This window comes from Vulpes lagopus, chromosome 15 (genome assembly GCF_018345385.1).
Source record: "Vulpes lagopus strain Blue_001 chromosome 15, ASM1834538v1, whole genome shotgun sequence".
Taxonomy (NCBI): domain Eukaryota; kingdom Metazoa; phylum Chordata; class Mammalia; order Carnivora; family Canidae; genus Vulpes; species Vulpes lagopus.
This window is the reverse complement of record NC_054838.1, coordinates 29,138,751-29,158,939: the sequence shown is the minus strand read 5'-3', so window position 1 is coordinate 29,158,939 and position 20,189 is coordinate 29,138,751. Positions and strand designations below refer to the sequence as shown.

Genomic DNA, 20,189 nt, shown 5'->3' with positions numbered 1-20,189 from the left:
GTACCTGGAACATGATACAAAACTGAATGTGTAAACAAGTTCATTATTTTACATGAATTTTTAACTAATTACTTGTTACCCTGTAAAATGAATAGAAAGCGTCTGATAGAACTCATTGGTAAGTTTGGTTAGTCATGTAGTGAATTTACTTACAGCAAGCCTTTTTAAGTTGTGTACTCAGGTGAGACATTGTACTTTCTGTCATCATATCTGGTTCTTTTTTTTTTTAACTTTATGGAGCTTTTATAATGTGTCAAGTACGATTTTCATTACTTTATGGGTTTTTTTTTCAAAGACTCCATTCATTTATTCATGAGAGACACAGAGGCAGAGACATAGGCAGAGGGAGAAGCAGGCTCCCCATGGGGGGCTCAATGTGGCATCGATCCCAGGACCCTGAGATAACTACTTGAGCCAAAGGCAGACGCCCAACCACTGAACCACCCAGGTGCACATATCTGATTCTTTCGAGAGCCATAGAGATGAGCATCACAAAGCCTAAGGGAGAGTTAAAGGGGGAAACATGGGAGGAAAAAAGTCTGAAGAACAGAAACTACCACCTTTTTTTTTCCTTGTAGTACTGTAGATATATGCTTCATGCATATATCATTTTTTTCTTTCCTTTGAATTATCAGTGACTTGCCAGAAATTACTGGGTAAAAGGGGCTGAACATTTTTAAGGCTCTTGAAATACTGCCAGATTGTTTCCCAAACACATTATATCAACAAATAGCTTTGAGCAATGGATGAGGGTGTCTGCTTAATCACATTCTTACCACCACTGGGAAATGTCATTAAAATCTCTTTTGCTAGTTTAATAGCAGGGGGACATGGTCTTCCCCATTCCTTTTATTTAGTGTTTGGTCTTTTCAATCTGATTCTTCACGCAGCTCCTCCTGAAGGAGCATCCTGCCCCTCAAAGACTTGTTCAGAGGCTGTGGGGCTCACCACCTCAGCAGCCTCTGGGGCACAGCATCTCCATTGTGCCATGGGCCAGGGGAGAGGGTGGGAGGGAGAGGAGCTGTGAGGGAGGGAAAACATAACACAAACCACACCATTGTGAGGGGATGAGGTCGCTGGGATAATGCTGTTAGAAGAGATGAAAAGGACGATTCTCCATTCTTGATTGTTGTGATTTCCAAGGATGAGCCAACAGCTCCAGCACGGGAAGGGATGGGTCTTTACTGCAGCCAGATGCTCCTTTTTCCAGTGCTGCCTTCCATTATCTCTGGTGAGAAGGGGTGGGGGGTAGCCTAGCAGCTGAAACAGATTAACTTTTATGCCAGTTTCCTCCCTTTGAGTGATTACCCTGGACCTGGGGACATTCAGAATTAGTCAGAAACTGTTTAGAAATAAGAACATGGCTCAAGGTTCATGGTGTATAAGAGCCAACCTTCTGGAGTTTGTGTATCATTCCTGCCTTTATCCATGGGAGCTGTGTGAAGCAAATAGAGCTTTCTTTCCTCTCCTTCCCCACTGCCACAGCTTGCGTTCAAGCCCTCATCCTGTTTTGTCTGAGCCATGGCAAGAGCTTCCTGTTTCCCTTAATCTAGCCTCTACACTATTACCAAAGTGAGATTTCTACCATGCACGTGGGATCTTGTCACTCTCCAGTTTCTACGGTCACTGCTTCACCCACTGCCTTCAGGGTAAAAGCCAAGCTCCTTCCCCCAGCTTTCTGGGCATTTAGCAACCAGATTGCAAACTGCTTTTCCAGACTGGCTTCCACCTCTCCTCAGGACTGTGCTCTGCCTTGTGTCTTCAGTCTTTATAAGATGCTCCCTTGTGTTGGTCTCCTGCCCTGCTTGCCCTTCCATCTTTGTCCTACCTGATTGACTCCTCTCATTCCCTCACATCTCTCCTCAAAAAGCAAGCCCCATCAGTTATCACCACTTTGGTGGATTTTTCCCGGGGTTCCCCTGGCAGCTAATCACTCTCTTCCTATAACCATGGAGTAGTACTTAAATGTAGATCATGATCTCTGTGTTTGCTCCTCCTGAATCAGGAATTATCACCTTTTTCTTTATTGGTGTTTGTGAATCCTCAGCCCCTACCACAATATTTTGCACATAATAAGTGCTCAAAAATGTTTCCTTCCTGTCCTTTCTACTAGCCTATTCTTAATCTCTCTTTAATTCTCAATGTGTGTTTTAGAGCTGAAAGGGAATATAATATAGCTTAATCTCCCCCCCTCCTTTTTTTAAGTGGTTGAAATAAGCAAAGCCCGGTGAGGGAGGGAATTCACTCTGGGATGCACAGCCAGATTTAATGGCAGAAATGGGGAGCTCTAATGGTTGAGGCTGAGCTCCTTGGATGAATTGAAAAGAACCTTGAAATAAAGGGTTATGTCAGAGGAAAGGATGGAGCTAAGGTACATTGCTAAGTTTTTTTGCTGAGGGCTTGATATATATTACCTTATTTTTTTTTAATTTTGGAAATTACTCCTTTTTTCAAGTTGTGGTGAAATACACATAACATAAAATTTGCCATCTTGATCATTTTTAAGTGTACACTTCAGTGGCATTAAGTGCATCCAAATTGTCATATAGCCACAACCACCATCCACCTCCAAAACACTTTTCTTAAAAACAAACAAACGCTTTTCTTCTTGCAAAATTAAAACTCCACTCGCTTAACCTAAGTCCCTATTTCCTGTCCTCCAGCTGCTGGCCACCACCATTCTACTTTTCCAGGTCTACACTTTTTACTACACTAGGTACTTCATAGAAGTACAATCAGAACTTGTCTTTTATGATTGGCTTATTTTACTAAGTATATAGTCCTCAAGGTTCAGCCACATTTTTGCATGTCAGAATTTCCCTCCTTTTTGAGGCTGAATACATTCCACTGTATGTATAAACTGCACTTTATTACTCCATTCATCTGTTGATGGACAGAGTTGCTTCCACATTTTGGCTCTTGTAAATAATGCTGCTAATACCTGTTCAAGACCATGCTTTCAGTTCTTTTTAATATATACCCAGAAGTGGAATTGCAAGGTCATATAGTAATTCAATTTTTAATCTTTGAGGGAACTGCCACACTGTTTTCTGTAGCAACTGCACCATTTTATGGTCTCAACAGTGCACAAGGATTCTGGTTTTTCTCTATATCCTCAGAAACATTTAGTATTTTCTGCTTTTTGTGATAGTGAGCCACCTTATGAGGTGGTATCTCATTGTGATTTTTATTGTCATTTCACTAATGACTAGTAACGTTTGACATTTTTGAATTTTTTTTTTTTTAAATTTTATTTATTTATGATAGTCACACAGTGAGAGAGAGAGAAGCAGAGACATAGGCAGAGGGAGAAGCAGGCTCCATGCACCGGGAGCCCGACGTGGGACTCGATCCCGGGTCTCCAGGATCGCGCCCCGGGCCAAAGACAGGCGCCAAACCGCTGCGCCACCCAGGGATCCCATGTTTGACATTTTTGTGTGTAACATTTGTATGTCATCCTCGAAGAAATGTCTGTTCAAGCCCTTGGCTCATTTTTAAATCAGGTTATTTTGTTACTGTTTTAGGAGTTCTTCATGGCTATTAATCCCTTATCAGATAAATGATTTGCAGATATTTTCTCCCATTCCATGGGTTGTCTTTTCACTTTGTTGTGTCCTATGATTCACAGAAGTGTTAAATTTTGATGCAGTCCAATTTCTTTTTTTTCTTTTGTTGCCTGTACTTTTGGTGTCTTATCCAAGAATTTATTGCCAAATTCAGTATCATGAAGATTTTTATCTGTGTTTTCTTCTAAGAGTTCTATAGTTTTAGGTTTTATGTCTAAGTTTTTTATCCATTTTAATTTTTGTGCATGATATAAGGGTCCAGGTTCATTTCTTTACATGTAACATGCAGTTTTCTCAGCACCTTTGTTGAAAAGATATATGTTGCCTCATTTTATGCATGATAATCCTGGGATGTATTAAAAACTATTTTATGGATGAGAAAAGAGAAGTTAAAATATCCCCGAGGACACCCTAAAAGCTGCCTCCTTTGTAACCTCGGTGTGCCAAAGACATAAAAGAAGAAGGGGGGAAAAACCAATTATGGTAGGTGAGAAGAGGATAATGGAGAGAAAAGGGGGGAAATTTGCAGCTAGCCCTAAGCAGAGCCATGAGATGTGTTTAGGGTTCACTTAAGAGTCCTTCTCCTTCTGGCCTTCTCTCCTCCATCCTCCTCTGTCTGTGCTTCTCTGACCCTTTCAAGGTGACTCTGTGCTGTCTCTTTTTTTTTTTTTTTTTTTAAGATTTTATTTATTTATCCATGGTAGACAGAGAGAGACGCAGAAACACAGACAGAGGGAGAAGCAGGCTCCACGCCGGGAGCCCGACTCGGGACTCGATCCCGGGACTCAGGATCGCGCCCTGGGCCAAAGGCAGGCACCGAACCCCTGAGCCACTCAGGGATCCCGTGTGCTGTTTCTTTTGATGTTCTTTTAAGAGGGTTGTTTAGTTTTTCCACAGTCTGTCCCCAACCTGTTTTCTCAGGCTTACCTAGTGTCACTCCCTTCCTGTCACTGTGAACATGTATTTGAGCTGCTCCAGGAGCGTGCCTTGCCTTGACACACCATCGGCATTTTATTCATGCTATCGCTAGTGCATTTCATTATAATGATATGCATATTTGTACTGATACCATATACTCATTCATAATGATTATGAATGTGTAATATTCAGCATATGCAATATAGTCTTACTTGTAGGGATTTTAAAAGACTAGTGACTTTACATACACTTACTTGACTGTTCTTTATAACATGTAGTCCTTGCAGCATTCATGAGTGGCCAGAAGGATTGGTTTTACCTCCGTTTTACTTGTAGGCCACTAAAGGACAGCCACGTTGAGGGGTTTGGCTGACGTCACCTAGGTAGAAGATTGAGGTAGGACTTGAAGTTGGGTGACTGACTTCAGGCAAGAGGCTCAGCCACTTTAAGCAACTCCATTTTGTCACCTATAACATGAAGATAGTAGTGTCCACTTCCTAAGTGGTTGTGTGAGTATCGAAAATCAGCACACACGAATAAAGAATTTAGCACAAAACTGGCACATTGTGTAGGAGCTCAAATGCTGGCAATTATTTGTCTCTCTATCTGGGGGTATTGTCCCTGTTGTAACATACTGTATTACTTTGGAAAAAAGGCTTGACAAAGTACCATCTCAATGATTTTGCCTTCAGTTGTTGGGAATATTATTAGCCACCCCTGATTAATGTGTGAGTCCTGTGCAAAGCACCTCACGTGATTCCTGTCTGACTCAGGTGCTCAGTGAATGGTTCCTTTACTTTTCCTTCCTGGCTCTGTGCTTTTATGGCTGAATTACATGGTACTCGATACTTCCAAGTACAGAGGCTAAGGAATTAACCTGGCTAGGAAGAGAACATAGAACCCTCTCATATTTTTCAGACAGTGAGCTCCTCTCAGTTACTCTTTCTGCAGCTTGTATTCCCTGCACCTTTCTTGTGGTAGGTAGATTGAAGTTGGTAGGATCCCCAAAGTATACTAGAAGCTAATCTGTCCCAATGTCCTATTTTCTGTTTGTAGAGGCCCCAGGGCACTTGTATGATAAACAGTGCTGTGTAAATTAAGATGCAACTAAGGGTCTCTTCAGTGTTTCTTGAATTAAGTTTATTATGTGGGGTAATTTGCTCCTAGAGGCTTTTGTTGTTATTTGTTGTAGTGACTGTGGCAGTAATGAGCCTGCTCCCAGCCTAGCTTGGCACGTGCGGCATAGACAGTTTATTTGCATTTGGCAGGACTCCATGGTGTACCCTGAACAAATGAATCAGCCTTTAGGGGGGATGGGGAAACTGAATCATAGGGAGATTTGGGTCTTGCTCAGGATCCCAATGATCCTGAGATGAGGGAATACCAGAGAGTTCTGTGTTCTCTTCCTAACGGGATTAATTCCTTAGCCTGTGGAATATCAAGTCCTTTATAACTCAGCCAAGCACAGTGCCAGGAAGAAGTAAAGGAACAATTCACTGAGTGCCTGAGTCAGACAGGAATCACATGAGGTGCTTTACACAGGACTCACATGTAAAGCAGGAGTGGCTAATAATAGTTCAACAATCCAGGATTGTGATTCAGTCTCAGGACTATCTGCTTTATTGTAATAAACACTTTATCTGGCAGCATTGACCCAAACCATTTGAACAACTTTAAAAAGTGGGGGGGGGACCTGTCAGAGTGCCCCCAAAGCTAATACACTAAAGCTTATACACATCTGATTCTCATAAACAACATCATAAGATAAACAGAGCAGGTGATACTCCATGAATCAGAAAGGTCATGGATCTTTCTGGGGTCATGTAATAAATAGCAGATTGAGGATTGAACCCAGATTTTCTGATAGATCACCACTCAGGTTTCTCTAAGATTTCATGTGAAATCGTATGTCACATTGTAATCTCATATTTTCAGCTCCGGTGCCCACATTCCTTGTTGAGCCTTCATATGTCAGACCTGGAAAGTTGCAGAAATTCCTGACTGGGAAATGTAATGCAAGTCTGAGTTAAAGAGGGAAGCCAGGGCACCTGAGTGGCTCAGTCAGTTAAATGTCTGCCTCTGGCTCAGGTCATGATCTCAGGGTCCTGGGATTGAGCTCCACATGGGACTCTCTGCTCAGTGGTGAGTTTGCTTCTCCTTTTCCCTCTGTGATCTCTCTGGCTCTCATTCTCTTTCAAATAAATAAATTAAATCTTAAAAAATAATAATAATAAAGAGAGGAAGCCTCAGTTAGCCAAAGGAGCCTAGAAGATAGAGCATGAAGTCCTTCCTTTGTCACTTCATAGTTTTATATCTACAATTAAGTAACTTAGCTGCTTTATGCCCAATTTCTTCATCTTTAAGATAGGATAATCATAGTAACTATTCAAAGAATAGTTGTAAGGATGAAATGAGTCAATATATGTAAAGTGCTTTGTTCAGTGCCTTGCACACAGTAAATGTATTTAGTTTTTATTGTTATGGTAAATACCACACAGCTTGTGGAAACCACAAAAAGTAATCTCCTTCTTGCTTTCTCCATACTTTCTCATTGAAGAATTACAGGGAAATAATCTATCTGTTCTTCAACTTCCTCCTCCTCCTCCCCCTGCTCTTCCTCCTTCCCTGCTCTTCTTCCTGTCTTCCTCCTCCTCCTCCCCCTGCTCCTCCTCCTTATCTCCCACCCCTCCCATCCCCCTGCTTTTCCTCCTTCCCTCCCCCTCTCCCCTCCTCCTCCCCTTCCTCCTCCTCCTGCCCCTCCTCCTTCTCTTCCCCTTCTTCCATAGGTCAGCCTGGCTCAGAGCTTACAGTAAATACCAGGGGCATTCATTTGGTTCAGGGCATCTTATATAACGTTCTGCCTTGTGACATAGGCATGGAAACAGAATTGTTTTTTCCAGGCCTAGAATTGGGAGCGAGGTTGTTTTCCCTTGTGTCTCCCACCCCAGGTCAGGACCCTCATTTGTCTGGCCTCCCCATGACCTGGCCTGACTGAACTCCTAGGAGGTACCTCTTTCAGAGCCCACTATCCTCATCTGATTGCCACCTGAGTCCAGCTGCCTTAATGTTTCTGGGTGTCTGGTTACTCTGACAAACTAATTGCATCTTAGGTATTTGTGGAAAGCATTAATGAATAAACAAATATATTGAGGCAACATAAAAGCAATGTAATAGCAGTATCAAGTTATTAACATCCTCCAACTGACCCAGGGCCTGGCACAAGGCAGAGGCTCAACAAAAATTTGTTGAATAAATTATGACTTTTGGTGTGAAATACATTTACTATCCTAACCATGTGTTTGAAGCCTAGTTCAAATACTTCCTTTTTGTAAAGCTATTCTCATATCAGATATAAATTCTCCCATTTCTGTACTCTAATAGAACTTTGTGGGATCCCTGGGTGGCGCAGCGGTTTGGCGCCTGCCTTTGGCCCAGGGCGCGATCCTGGAGACCCGGGATCAAATCCCACATCAGGCTCCCGGTGCATGGAGCCTGCTTCTCCCTCTGCCTATGTCTCTGCCTCTCTCTCTGTCTCTCTGTGACTATCATAAATAAATAAAAATTAAAAAAAAAAAACAAACAGAAGTTCTAAAAAAAAAAAAAGAACTTTGTGAGAAAGTTTGTTTAAAGTTTATATTATATTATTATGTTTATATTATTTGTATTTTATATACAAATATAAACTTTACATAAACATATTTTAATATTATTTTTATATAAACATATTATATATGTTTAAGTTATATTATATTCTTTAGGGAAAGGAAAAACCGACCTTTCACTTCTAATTCTCATATGAACTGTGTCAAGATTATCATCTTCATTTTATAGTTGAAGAAACAGAGGCTTAAGTGGTAAGAAAGATCCTGAGTTTATACCATTCATAAGTAGCAAAGCTGACCCCAACACTTACTTTCAGCTATTAAATCATTTCTTTTTTTTTAAGAATTTATTTATTTGTTCATGAGACACAGAGAGTGAGAGGCAGAGACACAGGCAGAGGGAGACGCAGGCTCCATTTAGGGAGCCCGACTTGGGACTCCATCCTGGGTCCCCAGGATCACGCCCTGAGCCAAAGGCAGATGCTCAACCACTGAGCCACCCAGGCATTCCTCTATTAAGTGATTTCTGTTGGAATATATTATACAGGTGAATGTGTACTTTATGTTGTGTGCATGTTTTAATTTCACCACAAGAAGAGAAGCTCCTTATAATCTAAGCGCTGTCTCTATCTCTTATGTTTGACTATGTTCCCCAGGGCTGTACACATAAGTGTTTGAAAGTGCCGGGGTTTGTTGTTGTTGTTGTTGTTTTTTTGGTTTTTGTTTTTGTTTTTTAAAGATTTTATTTATTTATTCATGAGAGACACACAGAGAGAGGCAGAGACAGGCAGAAGGAGAAGCAGACTCCATGCAGGGAGCCCGACGTGGGACTCGATCCCGGGACTCCAGGATCATGCCTGGGGCCGAAGGCAGCACTAAACCGCTGAGCCACCCAGGCTGCCCAAATTGCCGGTTTTAACAAGGTTCTTCAACATTACAATCAAAGGGGTGACCCATGGCAGAATTTCAGACAGAATAAGTGCAGAAGAGAGAAAAAAAGTTCTAGGGAGAAGACAGACCTCTTTCTCTGTGTAGAGCTCCCTGATGGCACTTCTTAACTTTTTTAATTGGGCTGTAGAGTGTACCCCTATGGGTCCTCTTTCTGACGGTTTATACTCTGCCTGTGGATTGTGCCACTAAGCAGAGCCCTTTTTGCTCTCTTGTACCTGAAATCACAGCTCTGACACATGGCATAGCCTCGAGAGCAGTGATGGTCCGGCACTACCAGTCCTGGCCAAGGTCCTCCAGGGCTAACTGAGACTCAGCACTATTAATATCGGAGTTTCTATTAATACCCTCTTTTCACTGTGAGCTAATTTAAATCTTCTGTTCTCTAAGCTATTCTTAGCTAAATGTTCTTGGGCCTAGGCCTGGTTCCCAATTACAGATCATAACTCTCCATTTTGGTTTCTTCGTGTTTGCAGAAATAAAAGGGATGCTGCCCCTGTTGATTCTCAGAGGGGAGGTGGGGCTCTGTTGGAATTTTGGGTAGGAGAGTTCTTTCTTATGCAGAACTGTACCTGTCCTGTCATGCCTGTAGTGGTCCCCAGGCCCTGGAACAACTTATCACTCGCCTAGCGCACATACACATTTCCAAACCCTTGGAGAGTGGACAGTCCTGTCACTGGTTGAAATCCACTATAACCTGATGCCTACTTCTTTCACCTTGATTCATGTTGACTGGAGTCCCTATCCAGAGTAGAACTAGGAATGGCGATGTTCCTCTCTACATTTTGAGAAGAGGTTTTCAGCTTCTCCAGAGCTTCTGGCTTTGGGCAAATTAAGGCTCTGGAATAGGATCTCCTCAAGGTTTGGGGGGCTGAGATCATTACTCTGTCAAGACAGATTTTTTTAAAAACTATATTTTAAAGATTTTATTTATTTATGAGAGAGAGAAAGAGACAGAGACACAGGCAGAGGGAGAAGCAGGCTCCATGCAGGGAGCCCGATGTGGGACTCGATCCTGGGTCTCCAAGATTACGCCCGGAGCTGAAGGCGGCGTTAAACCTCTGAGCCACTGGGGCTGCCCTCAAGACAGGTTTTAACCATACATTGGGACAAGGTGATGACAATAGGTAGGGAATGAGAGGTGACTGCTAATGAGTAAATGAGTGTGGGATTTCTTTTGGGTTGAGGAGAATTAAGGTAGAATTAGGTGCTGGTGATGGTTGCACAACCTTGTAAATATATAAAAGCCTCTGAATTGTATGCTTTAAAGACTGAGCTTTATAGGTTGGGAATCACATCTTAATTTTTAAGAATGCATGAGCCTGCTCTTAGTATTTTCCCCACCTATCACCCAGTTTGTCAAGCTTGAAACTTAACAAATCTTATAGTCACTTTTGACACTTGCCTTTCCCTTAGTTTCCATTTCCAGTAGGTCATAAGACCTAACTTCTAAGTCATTCTCAATCCCCTTTTCCTCTCTCTGACTCTGTCACCAGTGACTACTCTCAGTCTCTCTTCCCTTGCCTGTACTGTTGTGACCAACTTAGTTTATAATCTTGTCTCTAGACTCTGCCCACCCTCATCACCTTTCCAGGATCCTTCTAACATTTTAATGTGAAATATAATACACATAAAAAAATGTGTGAAACATACAGTACAGGGAACACTTGTATTACTACTACTCAGGTCAAAGAAATTGACAGCACCTCTTGATTAGGACACATTCGCCTTCACTCCTGCCCTCTCCCCCTGCCCAAGTGTGGTGGCTTTTGTGCTTTTGCTTATAACTTTACCATAAGTTTATGTATCCCTAAGCAGTAGTGTTAGTTTTGTCCATTTTTGAACTTTATATAAATGAAGTCACATTTTCAGTCTTGCTTCCTTCTTTTAAGATTCTTCCATGTTGTCTGTAGCTCAGTTATGTATTTTTTAAAGTATGTATATATGTATTTATGTATTTTAAAGAGAGAGCATACACAAACAGTGAGGGGCAGAGGGAGAAAGAGAGAATCTGAAGCAGACTTTCTGCTGAGCATGGAGCCAACACAGGGCTCAATCTTGTGACCCCGAGATCATGACCTGAGCCGAAACTAAGAGTCAGACACTCAACAGATTGAGCCACCTAGGCGCCTCTCAGTTATAGATCTGATCCTGTTTCTTCCAATCACCTAGATGGTAAGTCCATGCTGTTTGCTGTGGCAACATTCATGGCTTTCCATGATCCGATCTTAACCTGCCTCCCAAGCCTCATGTGACCTCTCCCCCTACATCATTTCTTCTAATCACACAAAGAACTTGCCATTCCCAGAAGATGCCATGTATTTCTGTGACTCCCATCTCAAGGTACAATAAAGCAGTCTCTTTCCTGTGTTCCATAATTCTTTATTGCCTCCTCTCCTTTTAACAACAATATGTCTGAATTAGGATAACAGATAATGGTTATTGAGCACATAGAGTTGGCCAGGAGCTGAGATTGGATTGGAACTAAGTAGATGCTCAATAAATGTTACTTTCTTCCTCACTTTGCATGGGGATGCTCAATCCTATAGTTGAATTCTTTGAGTGTGACATCATTCCATCTTTACATCAGCAGCATAGGATATTGTAAACTACTTTCTCTACTCAGGGGCAACCTTCCCTAATGGTCAGATTTCTGGCTGATGTGAACAATCTCTCAGATATCTGGAGCTTCCAAGATACTTACTTAAAACCTTGACAATGAATTTTTTTTAATTAATTTTTATTGGTGTTCAATTTACCAACATACAGAAAAACACCCAGTGCTCATCCCGTCAAGTGTCCACCTCAGTGCCCGTCACCCATTCCCCTCCAACACCCGCCCTCCTCCCCCCTTCCACCACCCCTAGTTCGTTTCCCCGAGTTAGGAGTCTTTATGTTCTGTCTCCCTTCCTGATATTTCCCACACATTTCTTCTCCCTTCCTTTATATTACCTTTCACTATTATTTATATTCCCCAAATGAATGAGAACATACACTGCTTTGACAATGAATTTTATTGCACTTTTAAACATTAGTTACTTACAGACTTGTTTAAATTCTCTCAATATAACTGCAGTTATAAGTTTAATATTGCTGTTTCTCTTGAATACTCCAAAAACCTTAAAATAGTAGAAAAGACATATACAAATATAGTGATTACAAATCCTGTATGTATATTTATGCTTAATCTTACCCTAAAACATTAATTTCATTACTTTCATCTTTGTTTGCATGTTCTCCTCTGGCATCGCTATATTTATTTTGATATCATCCCAAGACTTAAGTTACAATTTTGACTTTCCCAGAGAAATAAAAGAAAATAATCTAACTGGAATGAAAAGTAAAAAGAACACCTTTTAAAATTGGCAAAGTCCTGGTGTCTGGTGACAGACTAATTGAATTTGATAGAGGCAAGTGGCTTGGTTACTTTCTCAGTGTTGTAGATCTGCCACTGGTTATGAAGCTGAGCTTTCTTTTTCTATACGAACTTCAGCTACATTAATGTGACATGAGCTAATGACTTTCATATATGTTTTACTTTCTTATATTTTAATTTCTGAAATGAAGAATTTCATGAAATGAAGAATTTTTTAGTCTCTTGCTTGGCCAGAGTTACAAAATGCTGTCTTATAATTATGACCTGAATGTTAGCCTTATTCAGAACTTAATTATGCCTCAATATTATGTCATTGTAGTTAATGATGTATCTAGGGGAGTGGTTTTCAAAGTGTGATTCTAGGACCAGCAGCATCAGCATCTTCTGGAGAGTTTTAAATGCAAATTTTCAGACCCTCCCCCCCCCCACTCTAGACCTTCTCAATTAGAAACTCTGGGAATGGGGCCCAGAAATCTGTATTTTAATCTGCACGTCCTCTAGGTAATGCTAATGCATTTTTTTCTTTTCCTGATGCATGTTAAAGTTTGAGAAGCCCTGCTAGGAGATGAGAGAATATGAGTTCATGGAGTCAGCTATCTTTTGCAGGCTGAAGTATTATCTCAAAATGTACCATTGCATACTCATTCTACCTGGTCAGGGTGCATGATCACTAGGACTTTTTAAAAATTAGTCCCCTCTGCCTATTGTTAGCTATCTGTGTGACCACCAATGCTGATCTATTGTCCCTGTTATTTGTATAATTTCTACTTTTTCTTGTACTTCTTAGTACCTTGTAGTTTCCTAATTGATTCTTTCTCTTATGCAGATAGAAATAGATATGCCTCTATACTTTACATCACATATACTGCTCAATAGAAGAGAGGAAATGTCTGAGGTATGGACTCCCTTCTTATGAAACTCAACAAAAATACCAAACAAATCCTATAATAGTTGCCTATCTTTTATATCCTTAAAAAAAACCTTTGTACACTTTATTCCTTTGAATATCGTAAACTCATATTTTCACAGGCTCAACTGTTAAAAGGTTATGACTTGGACACTAGGAATCACTTTAAATCTGATCCTTCTGATTTTCTACAGTCCTTAATGTTTTTTTCTCTGTACATTGTTTTTTAGAGATTTATTTATTTTAGAGAGAGAGAGTGAGCGAGTGAGGAGAGGGGCAGAGAAAGAATCCCAAACAGACTCTGTGCTGAGCACAGCAGATCCCACAACCCCAAGATCATGACCTGAACTGAAATCAAGAGTTAGAACTCAACCAGCTGAGCCATCAGGCGTCCTTCTCTGTATATTTTAAGGCAGCCCTTGCTTTTATTATTAAATAAGCAGCACCTACAGACCTATCTCTTTTTTTTTTTTAAGATTTATTTATTTATTTATTCATGAGAGAAAGAGAGAGAGGCAGAGACACAGGCAGAGGGAGAAACAGGCTCCAGGCAGGGAGCCTGACATGGGACTCAGGTTCTTTTTTTATTCCATGGAATCAACTCACTCAGTGAGGAGTCTGCTTCTCTCTTCTCTCTCTCCCTTTGCTGCTTCCCCCGTTTGTGTGCGTGCTCTCTCTCACTTTTTCAAATAAATAAATAAATAAATAAATAAATAAATAAATAAAATCTAAAAAAAAAACAAACAAACCAAAGCAAAACCATATATATCTTGCCTTATTCTTTCCTCTCTATAACCATGTGAAGTAGGTGGAATTTGTTCTGTTTTACAGATAAGGAAACTAAGGCTCATAGAGGTTAAGTGACTCATTAGGGTCATACAGCTAGTAAGTGATATCTGGATTTGAACCACAGTTTCAAATTCTAAATCCTGCTTATTTTCCATTGTCCCACGCATTACCATGCATCTTTTCCGTCTTTTGTTTTTAAGAATTTTACAAAAACACTTGTGCATCTGAAATAACATAAATAACACTTAAAATGAAACTTGGGGCTATAAGCAAGAACTGCTTACACATGAAATCTCTACTTATCCTTTTAGAGAAATTTTCTATTCTAATTTTGCACTACATTGATTGCTTTAGAAAGTGGATAGGTTTGGATTTGGTTAGGTTTGATTAATGCAGATTAATAAATCATGTTATATTCTGGTTTTGGGAAACCTCATTTCAGTTTGGAGTACAGTAAAGTGGAAGGTTCTTACAAAAATAAAGTACCAAATTTCTAAGTATGAGTCAAGCATGGTGAAGAGATATATATAGTAAATATAGGGGTATGCATTCTAGAGATTAAACTGCTGGAATCAATTCTGTATTTTGTACTGCTGCAGTGTAACATTTTTTAATCAAATAAGGGCTAAGGTCAGAAATGATTTGTTTCAGTCAAAGAATTTTGGTTAGAAAATCACCGAGATTGAGCCTGGGAGATACTTGACTTTTCCTTGAGGAAGCCATAAGACCTCAATTGGAATCTGCAACCTTTTGCTCTGAAGTCTTGGAAGAAATTGGAACCTTGGGAAAGTTTCTAGAGCCCCAAAGGATACCATGCCACAGAGTCAGGGTGCCTCAAGATGGAAAAATTGTCTAAAAACTGAGTCCGTAGTCTAGTATTTATTCAGCTTTATTGTTCACTCAGGTGAATTGGGTGCCTAGAAATGAAAGGATTAGGTGGTTTTTACTTAAAATGGGAGGTTCTGTTACTTCTGCTTACTGAAGTGGTCAGTACTAACTCCACAGAGACAACTCTGAATCAGCTAAGAGACTGCCATTAGACTATGCTGTTATAAGTAGGCTTTTTTAAAAAATTTTTTTAAGATTTTATTTATTTATTCATGAGAGACACAGAGAGAGAGAGAGAGAGAGAGAGAGAGGCAGAGACACAGGCAGAGGGAGAAGCAGGCTCCATGCAGGGCTCAATCCCAGGACTCTGGGATCACGACCTGAGCCAAAGGCAGGTGCTCAACCGTTGAGTCACCCAGGCATCCCCTATAAGCAGGCTTTAAGGCACCCAGAGCTCTAGTGTGCCACTTCTTCTCTGTCAGATCTTCTCTTCCACATTCAGGATTCATTCCTATCCTCAACCCCAATATCCAACCTGTGATTGTTCTAAAGTACACATAAGTCATTGTTGACCACTGCTAGGAAACTTGGGGAACTTAAAAGATAGGTTGTATATGTATATCAAATCACCATGATATATACTTTGAATATCTTGCAATTTTTTATGTCATTTATACCTCAGTAAAGCTGAAAAAAATAAATTCCCCCAAATTAAGAAAATATATATGGGACCCATTTTATAATAAAAGATTTTGGGTCCTATCTTAAAAAAAATACTGGTATATTGATAAGTGGCATGGCAATAAGGAGAGTTGGATTCTTGTTCCAGCTCTCTATGGAACTTACATGTATGAGGTTATTAGTAGGTCATTCCTATTTTCTGGATGAATGTTCCCTTGATTTACAAAATGATGATAATCCCTTTCTTGCTTTTTCATAAAACACTTTCTCTTTTTTTAAGATTTTTAATTTATTTATTCATGAGACACACAGAGAGAGAGAGAGAGAGGCAGAGACACAGGCAAAGGGAGAAGCAGGCTCCATGCACAATGTGGAACTTGATCCCGGGTCTCCAGAATCACGCCCTGGGCTGAAGGCAGTGCTAAACCACTGAGCCACCGGGGTTGCCCCATCTGAGTAAATTTAATAATTTATATGCAATTGACAAATTTCATGAAAGACAAAGCTGATACAGAAGAAAGTAAAACTCGAAATAGCTCTTTAATCTATCAAATAACTTAAATTCTAATTAAAAACCTCCCCCCAAAAAAACTCCAAGCTTGACAACTTCTCTGGTAAATTTTATCAAACGCTTAAGGAAGAAATGATACCATGCCATTTTTCTCCAAATTGATCTCTAGATTTAATGCAATTCCAGTCAACACCCCAGCACTATGGAGTGTTCTGGTTTGGGTTTGGTTGGTTTTTTTTTTTTTTTTGGTAGAAACTTACAATTCTAAAATCTAGAAATCATATGGAAATGGAAAGAAACTAGAATAGCCAAAACGATTTTGAAGAAGAGCAAAGTTGGAGGACTCACATTACCTAATTTCAAAACTTACTGCAAAACTACAGTAATGAAGACAATATGATATTGGCATATTGATAGAGAGAGAGAGAGAGAGAGAGAGAAGTTGAATATAGTAGAGAATCCTGAAATAGACCTACATATATTTGGTCATTGATTTGCAACAAAAAGGCCAAGCCAATCTCTTATGGTAAGGATATTTCTTTTTTTTTTTTTTTTGGAACACTGCTGGAACAGCTGGATATCCATTTGAAAAACACAGACTGGGCAGCCCCGGTGGTGCAGCGGTTTAGTGCTGCCTGCAGCCCAGGGCATGATCCTGGAGGCCCCGGAATCGAATCCCACGTCAGGCTCCCTGCGTGGAGCCTGCTTCTCCCTCTGCCTGTGTTTCTGCCTTCTCTGCCTCTCTCTCTGTGTGTCTCTATGAATAAATAAAATAAAATAAAAAGTCTTAAAAGAAAAGAAAAACACAGACCATGATTTTTACCTCACAGCCTGCACCAAGATGGAACATAAAAACTGAAACTATAAAACTTCTAAGAAAAAGCAAAGCAGAAAAGCTTTTTGACCTTGGAGTAGAAAGGAATTTTTTAGATAAGAAATAGAAGAATGAAAAAAAAAAAGCCTGAGCAATTTAAAAATGATAAATTTGATCTCTTCAAAATTAAAGATACTTGCTCTTAAAAGATACTATTTTAAAAAATGAAAAAGCAAGCCACAGACTGGGAGAAATATTCTCAGTACACATATCTGACAAAAGACAGTACCCAGAAATATGTAAAGAACTCTTACTTTCGGGGGCACCTGTATGGCTCATTAGTTGAGCATCTGCCTTTGGCTTGGGTCATGATCCTGGTGTCCTGGGATTGAGTCCCACATCAGGCTTCCCACAGGAAGTCTGCTTCTCCCTCTGCCTATGTCTATGGGTCTCTCATGAATAAATAAATAAAAATCTTTTTAAAAAAGAACTCTTACTATTCAATAATAAGGCAAAACAAACAAATGAACAAAAAAACCCTCAACTTAAAAATTGGCAAAAGATTCAAACAGACACATCATAAAAGAATATCAATGACCAATAAGAACCTGGAAAGTTGCTCAACATCATTAGTCAGCAGGAAAACATAAATTAAAAACATAGTGAGATACCACTACATACCCACTAGACTAGCTATAATGGCAAAGTGTTTTTGGAGAAACTGGAATTCTCCTAAGTTTTTGGGAGAAGCTCAAAAATTGATAACCACTTTGGAAAAAAGTGTGGCAGTTTTCTTACAATAGCAGATATATACTTACCATGTGACTCAGCCGTTTCATTTCTAGATATTTACCTAACAGAAATTAAAACATGTTCAGAAAAAGACATGTACGTGAATATTCCATGGCTACTTTATTCATAATAGCCCAAAACTGGAAACAGCTCAATTGTCCATCAATAAGTGGATAAAGAAATTATGGTACCTTCATAAAATGATATACGATTAGTAATTTAAAAACTACTGATGCATGCAACAATATGGATGAATCATAAAACTTTATGTTGTATGTCCAGCCACAAAAGAATATATGATGTGTGATTCCATTTCTGTGATATTCTTGAAAAGACCAATCTAATTTATAATGATAGAAAGTAGATCAGTGATTGCCTAGGGTAGAGACTGATCTGGAAATGGGACAATGGGAACCCTTTAGGGTGTTGGAACTATTCTGTCTTGATTGTGGTGGTGGTTATATAATACACACATTTGTCAAAGTTCATACACCTTAACTCTTTAAATGGGTGAATTTTGTTGTATATAAACTATACCTCTATAATGTTGATTTAAAAAAAAATACAAGGGGAAAAGAAAAGCATTAGCCCAGAGATTATTCTTCTAATGCTGTATAAAGACTTACAAATTAAATGAAACCCTTGGGGTACTGGGGTGGCTCAGTCAGTTAAGCATCCAACTCTTGGTTTCAGCTCAGGCTGTGATTTCATGGATCTTGAGATTGAGCCCCAGGTAGGGCTCCACGCTCAGCAGGTGTCTGCTTGAAGTGTCTTTCCCTCTACCCCCAACCTTCTACACACACACTTGCTTATGTCCTCTCTCTCTCTCTCTTATATTAAAATAAATAAATCTTTAAAAAAAAAAAACCCTTTAAAATAGATCATAATAGAGGCCATAGAATAGTCTCTATATGGGAATGTGTTTCAGATATACATACTTCAGGCAGCCAGATTGATGTAAATTAGGGCTTCCAGGAGGCAAGCAGGGCATTTATTTATCACCTGAGTTAATCTTCACAATTAGTCATAGTTTCTCCTTTCATCTTTTGTTTTTGGTGTCTTTTTAAAAAGATTTTCTTTTCTTTCTTTCTTTCTTTCTTTCTTTCTTTCTTTCTTTCTTTCAGAAGGAAAGAGAGCACAAGCAGGGGGAGTGGTGGGCAAAGGTAGAGGGAGAAGCAGGCTCCCCATGGAGCAAGGACCCCAGTGTGGACTCAATCCCAGGATCATGACCTGAACTGAAGGCAGACACCTCACCAACTGAGCCACCCAGGCACCTTCCTTCCATCCTTTGAATTACTTCCCTGCAAATATATTGGTAGTTTGATTAGGGAAGAGAAAGCCACCTTCCAGAAGAGCCTCGTGTTCATCCTGTACCTTAGAAATAGGTTTTCACAAAATTCACTCATGACTGGCAAATTCCAGAAAGCACTGGATTCTGTGTTCTTTTTCATGTATATCTACAATCTGAGTACTTTGGGAGATTATGTCTAGTATGGTGGGGAAGGAAGCTCTAGTGACATTGCCAACACTTTGTCTTTTCCTGTGGCTTAAAATGTCAAAACTATGGACCATAGCAGTAATGTTCTCCCCCACACCTGGGTTCACATGCCAAGTTAACTGACCAGAAACAGAACTGGAAGTACAACCCAGATCTCCATGATCCGCTTGTTCTCCCAGGACAGTTCACTAAATTGTAACCACATTTTATCAACCATTATTAATAATGCAGTTCATTGTTTCTCCAAATGGGATTCTTGGACATTTTGTAGTATCGCTGGACCCCAAGTAAGTCTCAATCTCTATTGGTCCTGGGACCTGGGAATATCTGCATTTGAACATAAGTTTCAGAAATTCTGTTACATACTCGGGTTTTGAGTACTGCTGTTGAAGCAAGAGAGTCACACAGTCAGGTATGTGTTTAAGGAAGTATGAAACCAGATCTTTAGGGAAGCCAAAAACCCAGGCGTCTTCTATTCTCCCAGTACTTGAAGTGGGATAGTCTGATGACAGAAACCTTTGTCCTAAAGGAAAGGAACAGTTTAACTGTATTTATTGATGGACATTATTTGTCATCCTTCCTCCAACTTTGCCCTGTTTTTTTCTGGTAACCTTTACTTAATTTAGAGCTTTAAATACAACTTAGATCGGAGCATTCAAGGACATGAAAGGGAGGTTCCTCAATGGAATGACCTTTGTTTCTCCGAAACACAAAGGGTTGGCAACAACTCATTTGTTGTATTGTCAGTGGGAGAGGTAATTCCATTAATGGATTCCCTGAGTCCTCTACAGAAAAATCGACTTGGTCTTTGGGGAATCAATCTCATAGAATTTACTCAGTGTAATCACTCATACAACGCTCTTTGGTTCCCAGATGTGACCCTCGTTCTCTCACACATGTCAAATTCATTTTACTCCTTCGTTTTTGATGCATTCAAGGCAAAGAATGGGCAGAGCACA

At 39.9% G+C, this 20,189-nt stretch overlaps 1 protein-coding gene across 1 annotated transcript in view; it reads left to right on the top strand.

Moving 5' to 3' along the window:
* The window catches only part of GAB2 (GRB2 associated binding protein 2), a 192,864-nt gene that overhangs the window by 92,288 nt on the left and 80,387 nt on the right, over positions 1-20,189 (top strand). The window lies entirely within an intron of this gene.